Raw genomic sequence first — 20,409 nt, forward strand, 5'->3', positions numbered from 1 at the left:
TCAAAAATTGGGGGGATTGGGGATTAGGGGGGCAATTATTTTGGCACAACTTGTGAAAAGGTGAGTTCAATCATTTACACTGCCGTATTTTTTCAGTTTTCATTACATCACCTCAATGACATCATTCCATAGCTTAAGGGTGGAGAACATGTAGACTTCCATATGACGCTAGACTACAGCTCCCATCGTTGATAACCATTGGCCATGCTGGCTGGGACTGATGGGAGATGGAGTCCTCCAACACAGGGAAGGATATCGGTTTCCCATTCCTGATGTGGTAAAATCCAACTGCTAGCTTGTGTGCATCACATGATCTCATACACTGCATGATTCTTGATTGGCCAATTCTACCCATGTAACTAATCAGCAGCTGGGGTGGTGGAATGGAAGTCAAAGGAACTTTAAATCCTTTCACTAGGAAGAAGAGAAGGCCTAAGAAAGCACAAACTGCAGGTCAAACAGTTGTTCTGGAAAGCCACTTCCAAGCCTGAGAGGAGGTGGAGTTGCAGGCTTCACGCCCCCTCCACGTACGTGGGGGCTGGCCCTCGGCCACCGCATGATTGAGGGAATCCCCGGCCGCATCATCCCCTGGCCAGCCAATCGGCTGGCTTGGGGGGAGTGGCCTGGGCTATTTAGCCCCAGCGCGGCCGGGGATCTCCCAAAACTGCTGCTACATGAATTTATTTATTTATTTTTAAAACTCAGGGCTGTACCCATTCTGCTTGCGCAACAGAATTCCCCTCTCTTCTCCTCTCTACAAATGCCTTCAAAAACTGAAGAGTCACAAAACATTAAGTGGCATATTGTATAAATTCAAAGCGGTGTTACCAAAGGATCAAACCAAACAATGAACAAGAAAACATAAAACAGCACAATAAAATAAAAGAATGCTATTTTCCCTCCTCCAATGACCCAATGCACCAGCGACTATTAAACACACCAACCCATGATCAATGATCAAGGAATGCTTGGGGAAAACAAAGTTTTCAGAAGCATCTTCAACCTTGTTAGGTCTGCAGGCACATTTGCACTCTGGAGAAATGGTTGTGGGCACCAAACACACACGGCGGCAACCCATGCAATTTGATACAACAGAATGCTTATTTCACGTCTGATTTTGACAAGGGAAGCAGAGAGAAGAGCACTTGTGGGCACCACAGATAGCCTCTGTGGGCACATGTGCATCTGTGGGTGCCACACTGGCATCATAAAAACATGAAATAGATGGCACATGGTGCCCTATTTCCCCCACTCCCCTAGAAAAGACTATCATTGAAAGCTGCTTGACAGGTAGATAAGCAGGCTTATAGACATTGTTTGTGGCACCAACACCAAGGGCTACCCAGTTGCCACTGACCTGTGACAGTGCCTTTTTGGTGGTAGTTCCCCGGTTGTGGAATGCCACCCCTAGTGAGATGTGCCTGTCTTCTTTATTATTCAATTTCGGGAGTAATTTGAAAACATCGCTGTTTACCCAGGCATTTGGCAGCTGCAGAATACTGTTCCTGACAACCTCAAGATTACTGGATAGAAGGACTGTCTTTAGATGTTTTTCTCTAAATGAAATGTTTTCTTTTTAAAATAATGTTTTAATGGATTTAGATTTTTTAAATAATAATAATAATAATAATAATAATAATAATAATAATAATAATAATAATGTTTGCATTCCTGTGCTCCTTCAGGAAGAAGGGAGGGATACAAATTCAATAAATAAATATCCTACAGGTACAATCCACACTTCTGCCAGTCATTCATTTGTCACATAAAAACCTAAGAAAAAAGAAGAGGAGGATTCTTCTAATACCTTGATACTATTATTTTTTTTAGATGACATAAATAAATAAATAAATAAATTCAATTTATTTAAGTAATTCCACTTTGGATCCGCGTAGGGAATGTCCTGTTACGAGTTTCAATATATTTTTAGAGTTCTGAATATGATATAATCACTCTTTTGCTACTATGTTGGCCCATGCAAAAGAATATTTTATTGCAGTGAAGATCAATGGGAGACACTGTGGTAAACTTCAATAAACCACTGAGTGATGTAAATGTTTAGCTTAGCAGCTTTAGTATTTTTTTCATGCCATTTTGGGACACACACAATTCAATTATACCAAAATATTATTGTTGATTTCACTCAGTGGTCTCTAGATGTCACTGTATTCCCCCCCCCCCTTGATGATTGTTGTTCATCCTGGATGAAGCTGAAGTTTTTAAGAGCTGCATATAGATGTTATTCATTTCACATTACGGCATAAAATAAATCTGTGTAACTGTATTTCATATTCAATGTGAAGGATAGGCTTAATTTGCAATTTCTGCATGATGTACTTAATCAGCCTTGCTAATTATGAGACCTACTGAATTTTCCAGATCAGCAAAAATTGCCAATGTAGGGAGCTTTTAAATTGAGGATATTTCCTATTGACCATATTCCAAAGCCTCTTCTTTATCACTAATGCATAATGAAATAAGGAGAAATATCAGTGTTTCAATAAAAAAAAACACCTCAGCATAGATAAGTGTTGTGGGGCAGAGGAGTTTTAATAAAATTTAAGGGTGGGGAAATTCACAAGAAACAAGATGCAGACATTCACCCCCCCCCCCAAAGTATCAACATTACGGCATTTGAACAGGAAGTGTTATGTAAAAAATGTCTCCAAAACATATCAAATCAAGGCTGTTCTCCCACATTGCCCTCCTCTCTCCTGCCATATCTCTGACACATTCACACATGCACTCTGCACCTCAGGCAGGTACAGTTCAGACCATCATGAGCACAAAGTATTCATGGACACCCTCCTCCCTTTCCTGATTTGCTCAAACCATGCAAAACAAGGAAACAATTTTAAATTTAATCCACAGACTAAAGTGGATTAGGAGGGGTTCCTTGTCAGTAGCAATAATTGTGGTTCGAGGACCCGATCCCCGCTTAGTGAAATGAAGACACAAGGACACGTAATATAACGTTAATGGGGCAAGAAAAGGCCACAACTTTATTGATTACAGCAAGTGAAAAGGTATTGGTTTAGGCATTGGATCACGTGACTTGACTCCACCCACTCGGAGAGGGGTGAGTCTAAAAAGGGGGGTTTATTCACCAGTAGGTGGAGCCCGTTGATGCTAATCCAACTATAAGCTCTCCCCTGATGTCACCGAGGGTCGTGCCACGGCCCCCCGCCACACAGGCATTGGACAGGATCCACGACTGCCGGATTCCTTTAACGGAATACCCAAAATTGAAGGCATGGGCGATGGCCACACCTAGCCCTTCTACCACCACAAACACATTCCAGTGTCTAACCTACCCACCAATACCACGAAAGTTGTGACAGTTGCTATGAGGTAGGCGAAAAAACCACAAAGCCTAATGCCAAATGGAAAAATTCCTACCAGGCCCCCTGGACAACCTGGGCAGCCAACCTAAGGTCCATAGCAAGGCCAAAAGAGAAATTGAAACCCTGAGCTCTGAGGGAGTGGAGGGTGGGTGACTCGCGACGGGATGGCGAAAAGTGAGACCGCGTGGCTGGCGCAGCAACAAGTTAAGCTGCTGTCCACGCCCCCTTCAAGTCGCCTGGCTGGGCGCTTGCCCGCGGGCGTGGTGCGCCAGCCAGGTGAGTGGGTGGCAGGGGGCTAACGCCCCTTGCTTGAGGCAGAGATCGGAACCCGCCCACAACCCCTCCCCTCTTTGCAGGAGGAGAGTCTCTATCGTTTAACCTACTTGGACACGCTGGCAAACCGAGGCTTTAACAAAATGGGAAAAGGAGGGAGGAATTCTGTATGGCGAGAAAAGTGCTCAAACCCCCAGGTTACCAATCAACAATGGTTTGGCCATGATAGCTAAGCCAGGCTACTCAGAAGAAAGGGCCGGTATATACTGAGGATTTTATGCATAATTTTGTGCCCATTTAGCTTCTTAATACCTAAAGCCTGGTAACCTGAGCAATGAGGAAACTTATACTGTATTCCAGAAGAGGACATTCTTACACATGTGGAGATAAAAATAATGATGCAAATATTCTATAAACACTTGGGTGCACCTATCATGATCACAATGAAATCTCAAATTAATGAAGCCCTCAGGCTATCTTCAACTTGCATATTTCTGCCATCCGTAAACAGACTTAAAGGGGTTGTTGTGGTTGTTGTTTTGCACCCAACTGCAAATAAACAAAGTTTGGAATACATTGCTTTAAAATGACATTAAAAATAATAATAATAGAAGTAACTGTGAGCGCAAATACTTTTGAAGACATCAGCCTTATTCGCACAAGTCACCCTTTGGATAAATCCCCGTAATTTTAAATGCCACCCACTTATGCACATATACAGAGACGTTGGGGAGTTTTTCACCGCAGGGCAGTTGCAACGCTCATTAAAATATAATAAGCTCCACGATGAATAGAATAAACACTCATTACAAATTAATGAGAATAATTAGCATCCGAATCGTCCTGTGGAGCAAGACTCATTGGTTTTTATGAAGATCATGATATCCCCCAGTCATGGTCCAAATGAATCAAAGTGTCAGATTGTATCCTAAAACAACACAAATAAAAGCCCACAGATGCATTAACTGTTCCAGCGTTGTGCCAACCTCTGACCCGGCTGTCAATTAGGAGATGCACACTGGCACACCTATGTCTAAGCTAGACATTTTCAGGCTAGATAGCTTTCTTGAGAGCATGCATTATTTTGGCAGCTGGGAACAAAATCCAAATGTCCATTTTTCGATACATTCCAAAATAAATTACAAGAAGTGGTGCACTTTTAATAATATACACTGTGGCAGTAGCTCCTCCTCCTCCTCCTCCTCCTCCTCCTCCTCTTCTTCTTCTTCTTCTTCTTCTTCTTCTTCTTCTGTCTTCTCCTTCAAATTATATGGTAACTCCAGCAAGTTAAAGAGCTACCTTTTTCTCTTTCGTTCCCCGAAGGGATTTGGTCATTTGGCATCCATCTATAGTGGTTCATTTAAAATTGACCTGGCAGCATCCATTCCACCTGGTTGCAGCCAAGGAAGAGAAGGGAAGCAGGGCTATTCATCTTCTCAGTGGAGAGACCAGCTGTTTTTGGACGATCCTTGTCTCCTTCAAATATCAACTGGCCACAACCCGTTCCATCACACTACAGCAGAAGGATAGATAAGAAGCTACCCTATCAGCTCTGCAGAGCGATCAGCTCCTTCTCTCCCTGAATTGCTTCCATTCCAGCTGGCCATTGTAAGAACTACTGTGTAACTTAAATTGCAGGATTTGGTGGACAGATTTCTTTTCTTCTTCCCTTCTCATCCCTTTTTCCTTTAAGTGTGGTGCAGGCCTCCAAGCAAGCAGTAGCTTTTCTCTTAAAAAAAGGATCTGACGTAAGTTGTTTTGGAAGCCTTTCTGGCTGAAAAGCAAGATTAAAATCCTTGTTTTCTACGTAATGGGTCACTATAGTTTCAAAAAATGATTTTAGTTGAAGTTCTTATGCTGTATGTTTAAATTTGTTCTATAGATTCTGTATGAACCTTGCCCCGGGACCAAATGGTGTATTATAGGTATTTTAAAAACATAAAGCTAGTGTGTGGAACTGGTTGGTAGGGGCTAGAGAAATAGGTGCTTCTGAGAGGGAGTAACATTTCTATAGTCCGGGGAAATCAGAGAAGCATGTGGAATCCTAAAGGAACTGATAATAAAAATCCACTCAAAGGTTAACGGTGTATAAATATTTGTGCTAATTGTGGTCTGTTAAGCATCATGCAGTAATACTAGTGTGTTGACAAATGCTCAGTAATGCATTTTATTAAAAAGGCAAACAATCTCTGCTAATGTAGTGGTCGTGCTGTGAATGTGGCTGGCTATCCTTTTTAAAATGATCCCTCTGAAACTGACAAAGTTGCGTATTTGGTGATGGCTCCAGCATTCAGTACTTGGCTTGCTTACTAGCTTGACGGTGCAGGATAGAAATATGGGGCATCTTGTTAATAGTTATGAAGACTGCTTAATTTGATGGTCACTGGGTTGTCTGCAATGTACCAGTATGAGTGTTTAGAAGTGCATTGTTTAGACATTCTTTAGACATCAACACCAATGATACTGAAGAGCTCACCATTTATGAAAACAGGCAGGTGTAGACCAGACTTCCACACAGGTTGTTCTTCCCACCTGTGGAGACTGTAATTCAAAGTCTTGGAAGAGCAACAACAATCTAGGAAGCAAGTTCAATGCTGAACTATGGCATTATCACTGCGTATGTGGTCTAAACCACTGAGCCTCTTGGGCTTGCTGATCAGAAGGTCGGCGGTTCAAATCCCCACGACGGGGTGAGCTCCCATTGCTCTGTCCCAGCTCCTGCCAACCTAGCAGTTCGAAAGCATGCCAGTGCAAGTAGATAAATAGGTACTGCTGCGGCGAGAAGGTAAATAGTGTTTCTGTGTGCTCTGGCACTCGTCACAGTCCTCTGTGTGCCAGTAGCGGTTTAGACATGCTGACCACATGACCTGGAAAACGGTCTTTGTACAAATGCCGGCTCCCTTGGTGAGTGCCGCAACACCTTAGTCGCCTTTGACTGGACTTAACAGTCCAGGTGTCCTTTACCTTACACTACTTCAAGCCATCTTTGCAATTATTTATCCAAGTCTACAACACCATTCATCACAGGATTAGTATAGCTTAGTTATCACAAACTGAAGATAAGGTGCCCACCACAAGAGGGGTTCATGGTATGGAATGCTGTCCCTTTGGAGAGAAGACACTTTTCGACACATGGAAAGCAAGCTTGTCAGGGAAATGGTTACCCCAGAATCCTTCTCCATGAAATCTGTGGAACAGGTTATCATTTTGTACTTGCTGACTCCCACCCAGCACTGGTCAGGAATTCTTAGGAACAACACACACACAAAAATCAGTGCAGCTTTTTATTTAGTGGTTTTAAAAGATTCGGTTCATCATCTTGATTCAAAATGGCATCTACCTGTACTCAAATATAAAGAAAAAATTGTTCCCTGATTTCAAGAATCAACATGCAAAAATTTAAGAAAGATCAAATCATATTCTCATTCCAGTGTTAACAGTATATACACTGAACTCCAGGTGAGGTTATTTTCTAATAACACACAATATTAACTCTCTCACACACACTTTCACACAAGCACAGACACTTGTTTAGCCTTGTGGTGGTGGTTTTCTCTTTCTCCTCTCCCCTCCCCCCTTTTCTAAGGTGTTGGGCAGAGAGTGTATGCTCCAGAATACTGAGCTTGACAAGATTTTGTGCTGAAAGGTCCAATATTCCATTCCAGTTCTGCTAAGAGCACATGGGGAGATGGAAGGAAGATTGGTTGGGGGAAGCTCTCTACTCCCCTAAAACCAGAGATTCGGAGTGGGGGGAGGGTGGTTGTCCTGTGAAATGAATCTTCCAATAAACACTTCAAAACTCTAACAAAGAAAAAGAAGGAAAAAGGAAATGCTTAGAAATATAACAGTGCTTTTTTGGTGTGACTTGCCTATTTAGAGTTAAATTAACAACAATGTACAGTTATTATATTACTTTGCACTTCTCCGACTCATAGGGCACTTATGGACAGCCTTTTAGAGTGTTATTTCACTCATAAAGGGAAAAGAATGGAGATATTTGTAACATACATTGATCAGGGAAGTGAGGGAAGAAGAACAACAGTCACCTAGAGAGTTACTGATAGCCTTTAAAGAAGTATCAGTTCCCTCAAGTAACAGGATATTCTTGCAGCATCTCAAGGCTGCTTAACAGCCCACTACACAACTCATGTTTCTTTCCCTACCTCAGCCTCTTTTCCCCCTCCTCTCATCCCAGGTAAACACCCACCCAGACAGAACCAAATATTTAGCACCCAATCTGTATTCCTAGGGCCAAGGTGTAATCTTGATCCTTGGCTCTAGGAACCTCAAGTTGATGTCTACTCCCATCAGTACACTTTAGATGTGAACCTGTAGAAGGCACAGCCAGATCTACCCATTATAAGACAATAGCATTGCCCTAACAAGCACACCCTGACGATCACAACTGACCTTGACTCATAATTAAAACTCCTCCATATCCTTTGCATCTAGTCCATTTCACCATGTGGTTCTGGTTACTCCTGCCTGTGAGCTCTCCAAATCCTTGCAACCAATATCACATATTGTTCCTATTTAATTTCCAGTTAATAAGAGTATGATTCAGTAGCATGCTTGCTTAGCTACAGTACAGGAGACAACTGCTGAAGGCACTTCAGTATTATTATTTATTAAATTTGTATTAGCAAGCTCTGTACTATCCCTGCAGCCTCTATGAGACATGGCTAGCAAACAGATGGTTTTAATAGAGGTAGGTAAAAAAACAAGGAAGCCTGCAGACACCCAAAGTGTAAAAGGTACATGATAAACAGTGTAAAGCATGAGTCTTCAAACATGTTGCTCTGCCTGCCAATTCAATAGTATAGGTTTTCCTAGCACAGTCTGAACAACAATATCACAGTGCTTACTCTTATCCCAGACAGCAAACCACATTCAGCCTCTGACTGCATTTCCCTATGTAATTCTTCAGGCTCTCTACATCTGGAAGGGCTGCTCCCTTCTCAAGGTCAGTCACGGGTCACACCAGGAGCTCCTGGGAAATGTAGGTCCTAGACTTAGCAGTCTCCCACTAGACACTCCTTGTTCTCTTGCTTAATAAATCCCTTTAGCTTTATTAACGGATGACGTTCTGACTCAAACACTGCGGTCTATTTTTCCCCTCTTGCACTCTTCCAGGAAGTCAGTGTATGGAGAAAAGATCGCCAATCACATCAGCTCATGCCTTTGGCTTCCTACAGTTTTGGGTGCTTTCTGATTTAGGGGAGAGTTCTGATCCCACAAGGAAAGGTGACATGGAAATTGGCTTCTGTGCCTACGCTGCACTCCTAGACTAGCTCCCATGCATAAAGAGGAGAGCTGTATAAGCAACCTTCCCCTTCCCACATCTAGCACCCATAGATTTTTATTCCAAAACTTTCCTCTAACTTTTTCCCCAAAAATGCACACCATCGTGTGGAGGTTCCATTTAAGTAATTGTCACCCTGATGCTGAACTATTGCTTTGGAGATGAAAAGGGGCCATTCAAAAGCAAAACAGCATTCCTGGGGAAACCCCAATGTATGCAGGGGTATTTAACTGTTGAACTTTGCACACACACCCTCCAAAGTTTGTTGAAATGCAAACTAAACGTGCATCCCTGCACATGGAGGAGGGGTATCGCACAGGACAACAGTTAAATGAGCCATTGATGTGCAAAAGGAGTGAAAGGAGAGAGCGGGTGCTGCTCTGAAGATTCCCAGGAAATGTGACATGTGGGAAGGAGGGAGAGGAAAGGAGGAAGGTTAAGCTGATGTGGAAAAGTAAAGGAAAATACAAACTCACAGAGTGAGACTCTCAGGCAAAGAGAAAGGCAGCAGGCATACAAGAGAGTAAGAGGTGTAAGGGCAAAACAGAGGCACACATAAATCCCTTAACTTGCAATCTTATGCCTACTTACCTGGGAGTAAGTCCTACAAAACTCAGTGGGTCTTACCTCTGAGTATGTCTACCCAGACCAAGTCTTGTTGTGTTTAATGAGTCAACCTAGGCTTTGGTTTAGGGTTCAGGGCTCTTGTGCCTTTAACTGTGGTATAAAAGGTAAAGGGACCCCTGACCATTAGGTCCAGTCGTGGCCGACTCTGGGGTTGTGGTGCTCATCTTGCTTTATTGGCCAAGGGAGCCGGCGTACAGCTTCCAGGTCATGTGGCCAGCATGACTAAGCCACTTCTGGCGAACCAGAGCAGCGCACGGAAAAGTCGTTTACCTTCCCGCGAGAGCGGTACCTATTTATCTACTTGCACTTGACGTGCTTTCGAACTGCTAGGTTGGCAGGAGCAGGGACCGAGGAAAGGGAACTCACCCCGTCGCGGGGATTCGAACCGCCAACCTTCTGATCAACAAGCCCTAGGCTCTGTGGTTTAACCCACAGCACCACCCACGTCCCTGTGGTGTAGTAGACAGAAATTCAACAAGTCTTTCCTAGTTTGGAAATGATTTTTTTGCAAAAAAATAACTTCACTATGACTGTACCATCATCATCATCATCATTATTATTATTATTATTATTATTATTATTATTATTATTATTATTATTATTATTAAAATTTCTACAATGCCCTTCATCCGAGGATCACATGGCAGTTTACAATGTTAGTTGAGATTCTTGCATTGCAGGGGGTTTGACTAGATGACCCCCGGATCCCTTCCAATTCTACCATTCTGCAATTCTGTGACTGAAAATGACATGTAAAACAAAAGCCATAGAGACGTTTGACGAAAGTACTGCCTTTCCAACTATGCACCACGAAATAAAATATTTGAATCATAAAGCAAGAATAATGATTCAGAGATCTGCAGAGCATGTTGACTCAGAAGGAATTCTTGCTGTGTTCAGTGGGGTTGATTCAAGGGTAAGCATGCAATATACTACAGACAAAATAACCCCAATTGAACATAATGGGCCTACTTTACTTCTGAGTAAATATACAGTACACAGGACTGAACTGTTAATCTCTGTAACAGTATCTAAAAAAAGTAGATACTGCTTGAAGGTGGATGATACATGTCTTTTCTGGGCTGCTGCTCAGATGCCTGTAGATTATTTCACCGCCCTATAAAAGCCAGGTTTTTAGACTTGCCAAGAGTCAGCACTTCAGGTTGCTAATGCTATATATCACTGTTAAAAATACCTTAGTCTAGTCAAACAAAATTTCTCTCATCACTGAAGAAATCATGGAAACACTTGTTTGGGGATATACTGGAGTTCTTCATGTTCACCTCCAGATGGAAACATTTCAGTACAACAGGAAAACACAACACAACACAACCAAACAGCTCTACAACCTGCTTAGAAGAAGCTAAGTATTTAGCTCATTCTAGTAAACACAGAACTCAGTTATCACAAATGAAATGCACTTCATCTTGCAACTCTTGGACCTAGACTAATTCATACTGCAAGAGGGCCCACAGACATCAATTGGACTAAAGTTAATTGTGCAATGGTGATGCAATTGATTATAACAAGTCTGCTGTAGGCATGGAATGGAAGACTTTGTTCGACACATAATCTTTAATATTAATAATAATAATGTTAAAATAAAATGGGGGCAAATGAGTGAGGAGGGCAAACAGAAGGACCGAGGAAAGAATAGCTGGAAGGTGCAGTAGCTTGACAATTTTCTGCTGAGTCACCAATAGTGAAATAGTGTTTTACTGTGTTTTTAATATTTTGTTGGGAGCCGCCCAAAGTGGATGGGGCAACCCAGTCAGATGGGTGGCATATTATTATTATTATTATTATTATTATTATTATTATTATTATTATTAGCCTCAGTATACATGAAGGAACGACTCCAGCCCCAACGTTCTACCTGGACACTGAGATACAGGGCCGAGGGCCTTCTGGCGGTTCCCTCATTGCGAGAAGCCAAGCTACAGGGAACCAGGCAGAGGGCCTTCTCGGTAGTGGCACCTACCCTGTGGAACACCTTCCCATCAGATGTCAAAGAGATAAACTACTACCTGACTTTTAGAAGACATCAGAAGGCATCCCTGTTTAGGGAAGTTTTTAATGTTTGATGTTTTATTGTGCTTTTAATATTCTGTTTGAAGCTGCCCAGCATGGCTGGGGATACCCAGCCAGATGGGTGGGTACAAACAATTTGTTGTTTTTGTTGTTTTGGGTTTCCAGTTGATCTGGCAACCCTAAAGGCTGTGTGCAAAAGAAGGGTGATAATATGCTGTATTACATACAAAATCCTAAGCATGTTCCCCTCCCCACTATTTGTATACACTCACTTTCAGCTGCTTTTTTATTTAAATGTTTAAAAATTAATTGAGTGAAACCATTTAATGCTGCAATCCTGTACACACTCGCTGAGAAGTCTTATTTTGCTCAATGGGGCTTCCTTCCAAGTAGACATGTATATGACTGCATTAGCACATTACCTAACATCATATATTTTCTTCTCTACAAGCCAATTTGCTTACAGGCTGTTCACCCTGAAACCAATTTGCCAGCTGGTCTACCAAATGAAATTTGGGGGCAAGAACTCCAGCGTTCTATAAAGTGCCTCTCCTGCTTTGTTTATACTGCCAATTGTCCAGCTCCCAGAGTACTAAAAATATCATACTAGGATCTTGGAGGTGTGCGTTCAAATCCTTACTCGCACTGGAGCTCACTGGGAGAGTCACGTCTGTCAGCCTAAATAACTCACCCCACAGAGTTGCTGTAAGGATAAAATGGGGAGAGGGAGAACCACAAGCGCCACACTGAGATCTTTGGAGGAAAATGTGGGGTAAAAAATTATCAACAACATCATTTATACAATTTATAGAACTGGAGGTTAGAGGGGGGGGAACGGTGAGGTAGACAAAAGATATGTTTATGGATTCAACACATTTTGGGCCCTACTGATCCTTCCTCAGGGAATTTCAGATAAATAGATGTGTTGCCTCTTTTTTTCTTATGCTTACACTTCCAGTTCCTTTTGGGGGTACTCATTTTGTTATAATTTACAGGCCACCAAATGTTCCAAACAAAACAAAACAAAATATTTGTTTGTTTTTTTATAAGATATTTATTAAAGTTTAAACATTACAAAGAAAAAAATAAGGAACAAAAGAAAGATACAAGCAATAAACAATTACAAAACCTCAAAAACAAAAATAAATACAATAATACAAAACATCAACAATACAAAAAAGGAAAAAAGAAAAGGGGGAAAAAAAGACAAAAACATTTAAAAAACCCCCAAAAGAGCAAACAAAAATAAAAAGACCCCATATTTTCATATCCCTATCTTTCATTTGCTTATTTGCTCGACTTCCTCACACCTCCTTTTTTGTATTCTAGTTCAATTAATTATTCCAGCAAGCCCTTTCCCTCTTTCTCAAATTTAGTTCCATAATTTATCTTACCGCAAATTAGCCTTAAATTTACACCTTTACCCAATGTCAATCTATTCATACTTAATTCTTTATAGTATTTCTACTAAAGTCATATAGCTTCCAAAACAAAACATTTGAATTTGTACTGGACCTGGGAGTGCATCCTATAATGAAGTTCTCTCACAAAAGTCAACTCTTCAAGCACCATGAAAGGAGCAAAGGGTGAGAAGTTAATCCTTTACTCTCATCTTGAATCTGCATTCCTACAGAAGCAGACACTACTTCCTCCATCTCTTGAAGTGGTCTCTAGTTCACAAATATCTATGCTATAATATGGTGCCACAAGACCCTATGCCGTTTTTGCTAAAACAGACTAATAGGGCTGTCCCTCTGGGAATGGATACCTGCCTTTTGTCTCTGATTGGCTTGGCCTTGTACTTCCTTGACATGACTTTGGCATGACTTTGTGACAGGCAGACCCTGACACCTCATTTTTGGACAAAGACTCCCATTTCCAATTCAAATGACAATCCAGAGAGAAATCAAATTCCTTCCTTTCTTTGTTGTTGGCAATTTGGTTTTGGACCAGCCATATGTGCTTGGAGGAAGAGGATCAGGAGAGGTGTTCATGCCTCTTGGCTCTGGGAATGTGAATCCTGGCATGCAAATTGACCTTTGCCTGCAACAACCTGTTAACCGTAAGCAAGCTTTTCTGCTGCTGTTATTACCACAATAGTAGACAGGAAGCAATGAGGCTAGAATCGTTTTCTTTTATTGCCTGCACTTTAAATCACGGGTGGCTAATCTATGGGCCTCCAAATGGTGTTGGAACATAGCTGTCAAGGTTTCCCCTTTTTAAAGGGAAATTCCCTTATTCCGAATAGGATTCCTCACAAGAAAAGGGAAAAGTTGACAGCTATGTGTTGGACCTCCAACTCCCAGCAGCCTCAGCCAACTCAGAGGTTAAAAACTCTAACATGAAGCTTGATGACATCCAGCTAAACTCCTTTGATATTTCTGCTTCATCTTGAATAAATTTGCTTTATTACATCAACAATTTTGACAGTGCTCAACTTTTATGGGTTCAAGTACTGAGTACTGGCATTCCCTGTTCCCAGTAGGCTGTCAGATCAGTTCAGCAAAAGGAAAGAAGGGGAGAATCCTACAGTTGCCACTTAAATATCACCTAAGTGATGTATCTACCTGCCTTATGTATTTAAATCAACATCACAGGCTCCACTATGTCTCCTCCAATTATCTGAGACGCACTTGGAAAACAAAGGACAGGGCTTTTCGGGGAATGGCATCCAGACACCAAGAGGGATCGCATTATCTACAATTGTCTCTATTTTCCAAGGATAGTCCCGGAATTACAAAAGCCATCCCTGCTTCTGATTTGATCCCAGAATGTCCCTATTTCCCCTGCCAGTACCGCCACTGCCAATCTCATGGGGGGGGAGAGAAGGAGTGGGTGCTTGTCCTGTGTGATGTTGGTGGCTGTGAGAGAGCATTCTGTTGCCTCTCCATGGTCACCACTGCTGGTCTGCTCCCTTGGCCAGCTTGCAGAGGCTGCTGGAGAGCAGATGAGGAGGAAGAGGAGAGGTGCTGGCAGTGGGCAGGGTTGCCCTAGCAAGGAGTCTTGATATGAACAAACAAAACCATATTGTTTTGTGTGTCCAGGTCTAACCTTGCCCCTTTCTAAATTTCATTTACCTCAGGTACCTCACGTTACAGACGCTTCGGGTTACAGATGCTTCAGGTTACAGACTCCGCTAACCCAGAAATAGTACCTCGGGTTAAGAACTTTGCTTCAGGATGAGAACAGAAATTGTGCTGCGGCAGCGGGAGGCCCCATTAGCTAAAGTGGTACCTCAGGTTGAGAACAGTTTCAGGTTAAGAATGGACCTCCAGAACAAATTAAGTTCTTAAGCTGAGGTACCACTGTATTGGCATGTGTTTTCCTTTTTGTAAATCTACCAAAGAATAAAATAACATTGGGATCAAGGGGTTTTCTCAGTGTTTCCTGTGTCCTGTTGGTGTAGCCATAGTGGAAATGCTCTGTGGAGTGGGGGGGGGATGGGGGGAGGGTCGAGGAGGGTCACTTGCAGGGCAAGTGAGAAATGTCCTTATTTTCCATTGAGGAATGTTGGAGAGTACAAGATCTACCCAGATTTTTCACTGGTTGCATTTCCGTGCACAACGAAAGACCAGGCTGTTTCAGCAGGCATCTGAGTTATGTCTAATAACTCAACGTACCGGTCTGCTTTTTGGTATATTTATTAACTTGGTGTATGTACATTCTCCCAGTTTGGTATTTTTAGGAGTGATTATGACATTGTCAACCTCCATAAAGGCTTTTTTTTTTGGTGGGGTAGAAAAAAGAAGGGCAGAAATATTTTGACAAATAATAATAATGCAAATTCAGACTTGGCTTTATGCAAAAGCCTGGTGATAACCAGATCCAAATAGCTATTAAAAGATACTTCGTTTAGCAAAGTCTATGAAAATTACCAGTATCCAGTCACTAAGCTGCCACAACATTGATTTCTTTAAAATAATAAAAAATGCCAATTCTTTACTGAAGGCTACTGAAAATTTAACAAGATCTAGGAATTTAAAACGTCTTCCCCATTTTGAGTGAATCATCTCTCTCTCCTTCCCCCACGACACATAAGAAATTCACCATACATTATCATAATTGACATGATTTCCTGTTATATACAAGTCAAGCTATCCTAAAATGCTTGTCACAATACTTTAATGAAATCACCGCCCATGTAAAAGTAGTAAACAGTGCACATTATATACCTGGAGAATATTATGTACTGGTACCTTCATTCTGAGCAGTAGGGCTGGATTCAACTAACTGGGTGCGCTAGCGGAGACCCATAGAGAAACGCTTGCGCTGGCGGTACTATTGTAATAGTGTGATATTGAATCCGTCCTATAAATAATAAAATCTGTTGTGAAGAAATAAGCAAAAACCCTGTGAAAAGTTTACAAAGAGCTTTAAATCACATCTATTTTCATATCTAATCATCCGTAATCCCATAGACTTCTATGAGACTTGATCACAGGTAAGTGGCTATAGCATTACAGCCTTGATAGGTGGTGAAAAGAAAATGAAACTATGAGCTGCACAGCACTCCTTGTGGCCACCACTGACATAACAAGTCAATTTTTCTCTGGCATAGTCTCGACAATCTCCTATGTAGTAAACAAACAGGAAACTAAAGACTGATTCATACAGTTTGATCATATAGTCCAACCGCCTGCGATGTAGGGGTATCCAGCTGTCCCATATGGGTATTGAACCTACAACCTTGGCATTATCAGCACCACACTCTAAGTGACTGAGCTATCCAGGCTGATCACTGAAGAATTCCTGCTCGGATCACCAACATTTTGAAAACACTTGCCTCCACAAAATTACTACTGCATATTACATCACACACTCCTATATTTATAAGGGGGGGGGACTCCAAAAGCTTAGCATGCCTTACACAAAATGAAGGTAGGATTAACTTCCTGGACCCTCCTAAAACACCCCTCTAAAATGTTTATTGTAATATAGTGCCAGATGCAAAGAGGCTGGTAGGATTTATGGTTATCTTACTAAATTTGTATTCAGGCCTCCTAAAAATGAGTACAGTGCCTGTATTCAATCAGCTCCGCACCTCTGTACAGCAACTCAGATTACTTATTGACTTTAAGACATGACATTATTACTGCTACTGCTACATACACTGATTAAAGAAGAAAGATTGCAAAGAGAACATTTCTTCACATAAAGGACACAGTCAGTCAAAGCTGAGCATCATTTACTTTAACTGCTTTCAGCAGGAGCATTATGCACATGCTTAACTCTCGCCCACTGAAATCATTGGCACTTACGCTTAACTTGACTGGATTGCACCTATAGTTTGCCTTCAGCCTATAAAAGCTTAGTCCTTGTCATTGTACTCAGTCTTTAAAAAAAAATGGAGGGGAAGGAGGCTGGGACAGTTTTGTTTTAAATTACCTGACAGCTGTAGGCATTAATGATATACATGTATATATATATGTATACCGTCTATGTATATTCAGAAAACGGGGGGGGGGTGCATGTGTGCTCTTTGCTACACTGTCTGCTGCAGATCCTAATTCAAAGCCTTCAAGCGAAATTATTATTATTATCTGCAAAATACTTTAATGAAAATAATAATGCATTTTATTTTTCAAATGTCTGCCTTGCAGTGATGAACGGCTGTTTATTTTGCCTTGTTATCTGTAGGAGCTCATTTGCCCCTTTGACAGGCCACAACAAGCACTCACACACAAATGAAGATGCAATGGGACCATATTTCCAAAGCGTTAATTAGCCAAAGATCGTATTATTTCCTCCTCCCCCTCCCTCGACTGTTTTCACCCAGAGTCTCCGAAGTGTTTCCATGTGCAAAAACTGCAGCTCTCAAGGAATGCTCATGATCACTAAGCCGCCAAACCCGCCCCCCCCCCCATCTTGTTGATATCTTCCTTTATTGAGTGAAAAATGGGGGCAAGCTTTTAACCGTGCCTCCATCCCACTGCACCCCAGTGCCCTCTGCAACACGAAGTCAAAGAGAGAAAGTTTACCCTCCAAATTGTTTAAAGCGTTAAGGAAAAGCAGCTCTGCTCCTCTCAGCTATCTGCTTTCCCTGCAAACCCCCCCCCCCCAATTTCTTTCCAAGGGCTAAAACAGCAGGTAATGTTTCAAGCGCAGCACATGGGCAACGGGGAAGAAGGCTCGCTTTGGAGGAGAAGCGATTGCGTTTCAATCCGCCTCTCAAGTCGACATGCAGAGCCGTCCTCGCGACTGGAAACCAGCTCACGCTACAGAGGAGCGCGCACAGATCTGTGTCGGACCAGAATGTGATCCCCTCCAAATGCGTGCATTTGTCCACGCTGTAGGAGCAGCAGTAGCAGAACCATCAGCGAGATTGCCATTCCCTAGGAGAATACATACATTATATATACATACACACCTGCACACACCACCCCGTGTCTTCTTTTCTCTCTCTCCTTTAAAACAGAGCTTTCACTGCACATAATCTGGGCTAAGCAGACGCGCGCAGCAAGAGAAGAGCATCGCATGAACTGGGAAAGGCTCAGCCGGCAGAAAGAAGAGGAAAAATAAAAAAAAACTTGAAGGCAACCATCAGAGACAGCGATGCGAAATAGAAGTCTAATACACCTCTTCCTAAAAGCTAGGCTATCTCTGGCTTAGGAGGACGGAATTAGCAGCAGCCTCCCGTTCGTCCTGCCCGTAAGAATACGGCACAGATTTGATTTGATTTCTTTAAAGGGGTCAGTTCGTTTCAAGCCTTACCTTAGCTGACTTGCCCTAACTGGTGACAGGGAACTTTAATGGAAAGAAGATACGCATTGAAATAAAATAAAAGAGGGGAGGGCACAGCTGCTCCCAGTCCAGAGAGAAAGAGAAAAAGAGAGAGGGGGAAAAAAAGAGGCGCACAGGATTCCAGCTATGTGTTATCTCCAAAGCTCCAGCTCATATGCCAGCTCTGCTTTCCGCAGCTCGGGAAAGCGCCGCTGATTGGCTGCCGCCGCCCGTCTACTTGATCCTCCGCTTTCCTCCTCCTCCCCCTCCCCGTCCCCATCCCTGCTTCTTAGGACCGGGCGTCTTCTACAGGAGGATGCACGCAACGTAGGGATCGCTCCCCACCCGGCCACCCCTTCCTGAGCTTCTCGCAAGCGAAGTCCTTCGCCAATGAGACAGCATGAATAAACAGTTTCCACAGCCAAGGAGGTTTAGTTCAGCAAAAGGGAGGGGAAGAGAGAACGGAAGCCTGCCCTGTCTTAACAGGCTTAAGGAGAACTAGAATATAAGGGGGGGTGGAGGGGTTCCCCCCCAAAAAAATGTGGGCACTAAAGGCCTAAAAACTGGCAACAAATGTTCATTATTTGGCACTGGCTCACTCCGTAGTCAGGAGTGGACTTTGGTAATATGTTGCCCCGAGCAAGGACAAAATCAATCTCCCCAAAATATTTCTTATTTTCATAATAATTCATTTTGGTAGTACAGTGGTACTTAGCTAAAGTGGTGCTTCAGGTTAAGAACAGTTTCAGGTTAAGAACAGACCTCCAGAACGAATTAAGTTCTTAACCCGAGGTACCACTGTACAGTTGCTAATTATGGATCTTCTCAGTAGGTACCCGCATAAATATAGGGTTTCGTTATTTATTTATTTATTATTAATATTTGTAATATTTTGCTTTCCCTTGCCTTGGCACCCTGTGCAGGGGGAACCACCCGCCCCCATACCCCCCAACATTTCTCTGATGAAAATAGAGACATCAACTCCATCATTTCTCCGATGAAAATAGAGACATCATAGAGAAAAGTGGGACATTTGGGGATCAAATCAGAAACTGGGACAGCTTATGTAAATTTGGGACTGCCCCTGGAAAATAGGAACACTTGGGTGGTCTGGACAGTCCTAAATCCTGCACTGCCAAAGTGATCCACAAAAGATCAAAGGGTTTTTTTGGTGGGGGAGAGGACAAGAGAGGGAAAGTATTAGATTGTTCATGTTCTGGGCAGCTCCACCAAGCTCAGAAGACTTCAGGAGAAAGACTAGGCCTTGCCTCCATCACCAGGGTTGGTCCTCCGTGTTTACCCCTCCCCCCAAAAAAATGCCTCCTTTTCTATTCTACATACTTTTGAAGTGGCTTATATAATGAAAACATAGCAATTATATCAAGAATTACTGAAGCCAGCATCAATAACTAAAGCAGTGTACAACAGAAGAAAATGTTTTTTGCAGGGAAAATGGAGCAGTAAAATCCCTGAAGAACGACAAAAACTACTACTTATCATTATCATCATCTCTCATTTTTACCAGCTGCAACAAGGACATGGAGCTCAGTGCCAGGGAAGTCCTCCTTGAAGAGAGCATTCCATAACGGGGTGCCACAAATGAGGGGGGGCTGTCACCTTTCTCTCCCTGCTTAGGGTTGATCCCAAATGCCCCCTCACATTTTTGTCACCCTCTATGCAGTGCAGGGGGAGAAGTGGGTGGGGCTGTGGGTTAAACCACAGAGCCTAGGACTTGCCGATCAGAAGGTTGGTGGTTCAAATCCCCGTGACGGGGTGAGCTCCTGTTGCTCGGTCCCTGCTCCTGCCAACCTAGCAGTTCGAAAGCACATCAAAGTGCAAGTAGATAAATAGGTACCGCTCCGGCGGGAAGGTAAACGGCATTTCCGTGCGCTGCTCTAGTTTGCCAGAAGCGGCTTAGTCATGCTGGCCACATGACCCAGAAGCTGTACGCTGGCTCCCTCAGCCAATAAAGTGAGATGAGTGCCGCAACCCCAGAGTCGGTCATGACTGGACCTAATGGTCAGGGGTCCCTTTACCTTTACCTATGCAGTGCAGGGGATGTTCCAGCAATTTTGATTGGGAGGAGGGGCACAAGGAAGCAAAAGGTTTCTT

The 20,409-nt window shown here is 42.7% G+C and overlaps 1 protein-coding gene across 6 annotated transcripts in view; it reads right to left on the reverse strand.

Moving 5' to 3' along the window:
• Positions 1 to 20,409, reverse strand: part of CDH18 (cadherin 18) — a 686,153-nt gene that overhangs the window by 309,581 nt on the left and 356,163 nt on the right. Inside the window, exon 1 of one of the 6 annotated variants that reach the window (XM_081206321.1) lies at positions 18,289 to 18,512. The exons of 4 other annotated variants lie outside the window; for them this stretch is intronic. The gene's annotated coding sequence lies outside the window, so the exon portion shown is untranslated. Of the gene's footprint in view, positions 1 to 17,944; positions 18,513 to 20,409 lie in introns of those variants that run through there. One more of the 6 variants, XM_081206323.1, reaches the window with a different exon arrangement.

The sequence above is a fragment of the Podarcis bocagei genome (genome assembly GCF_964188305.1).
Source record: "Podarcis bocagei genome assembly, chromosome: 8".
Classification (NCBI taxonomy): Eukaryota; Metazoa; Chordata; class Lepidosauria; order Squamata; family Lacertidae; genus Podarcis; species Podarcis bocagei.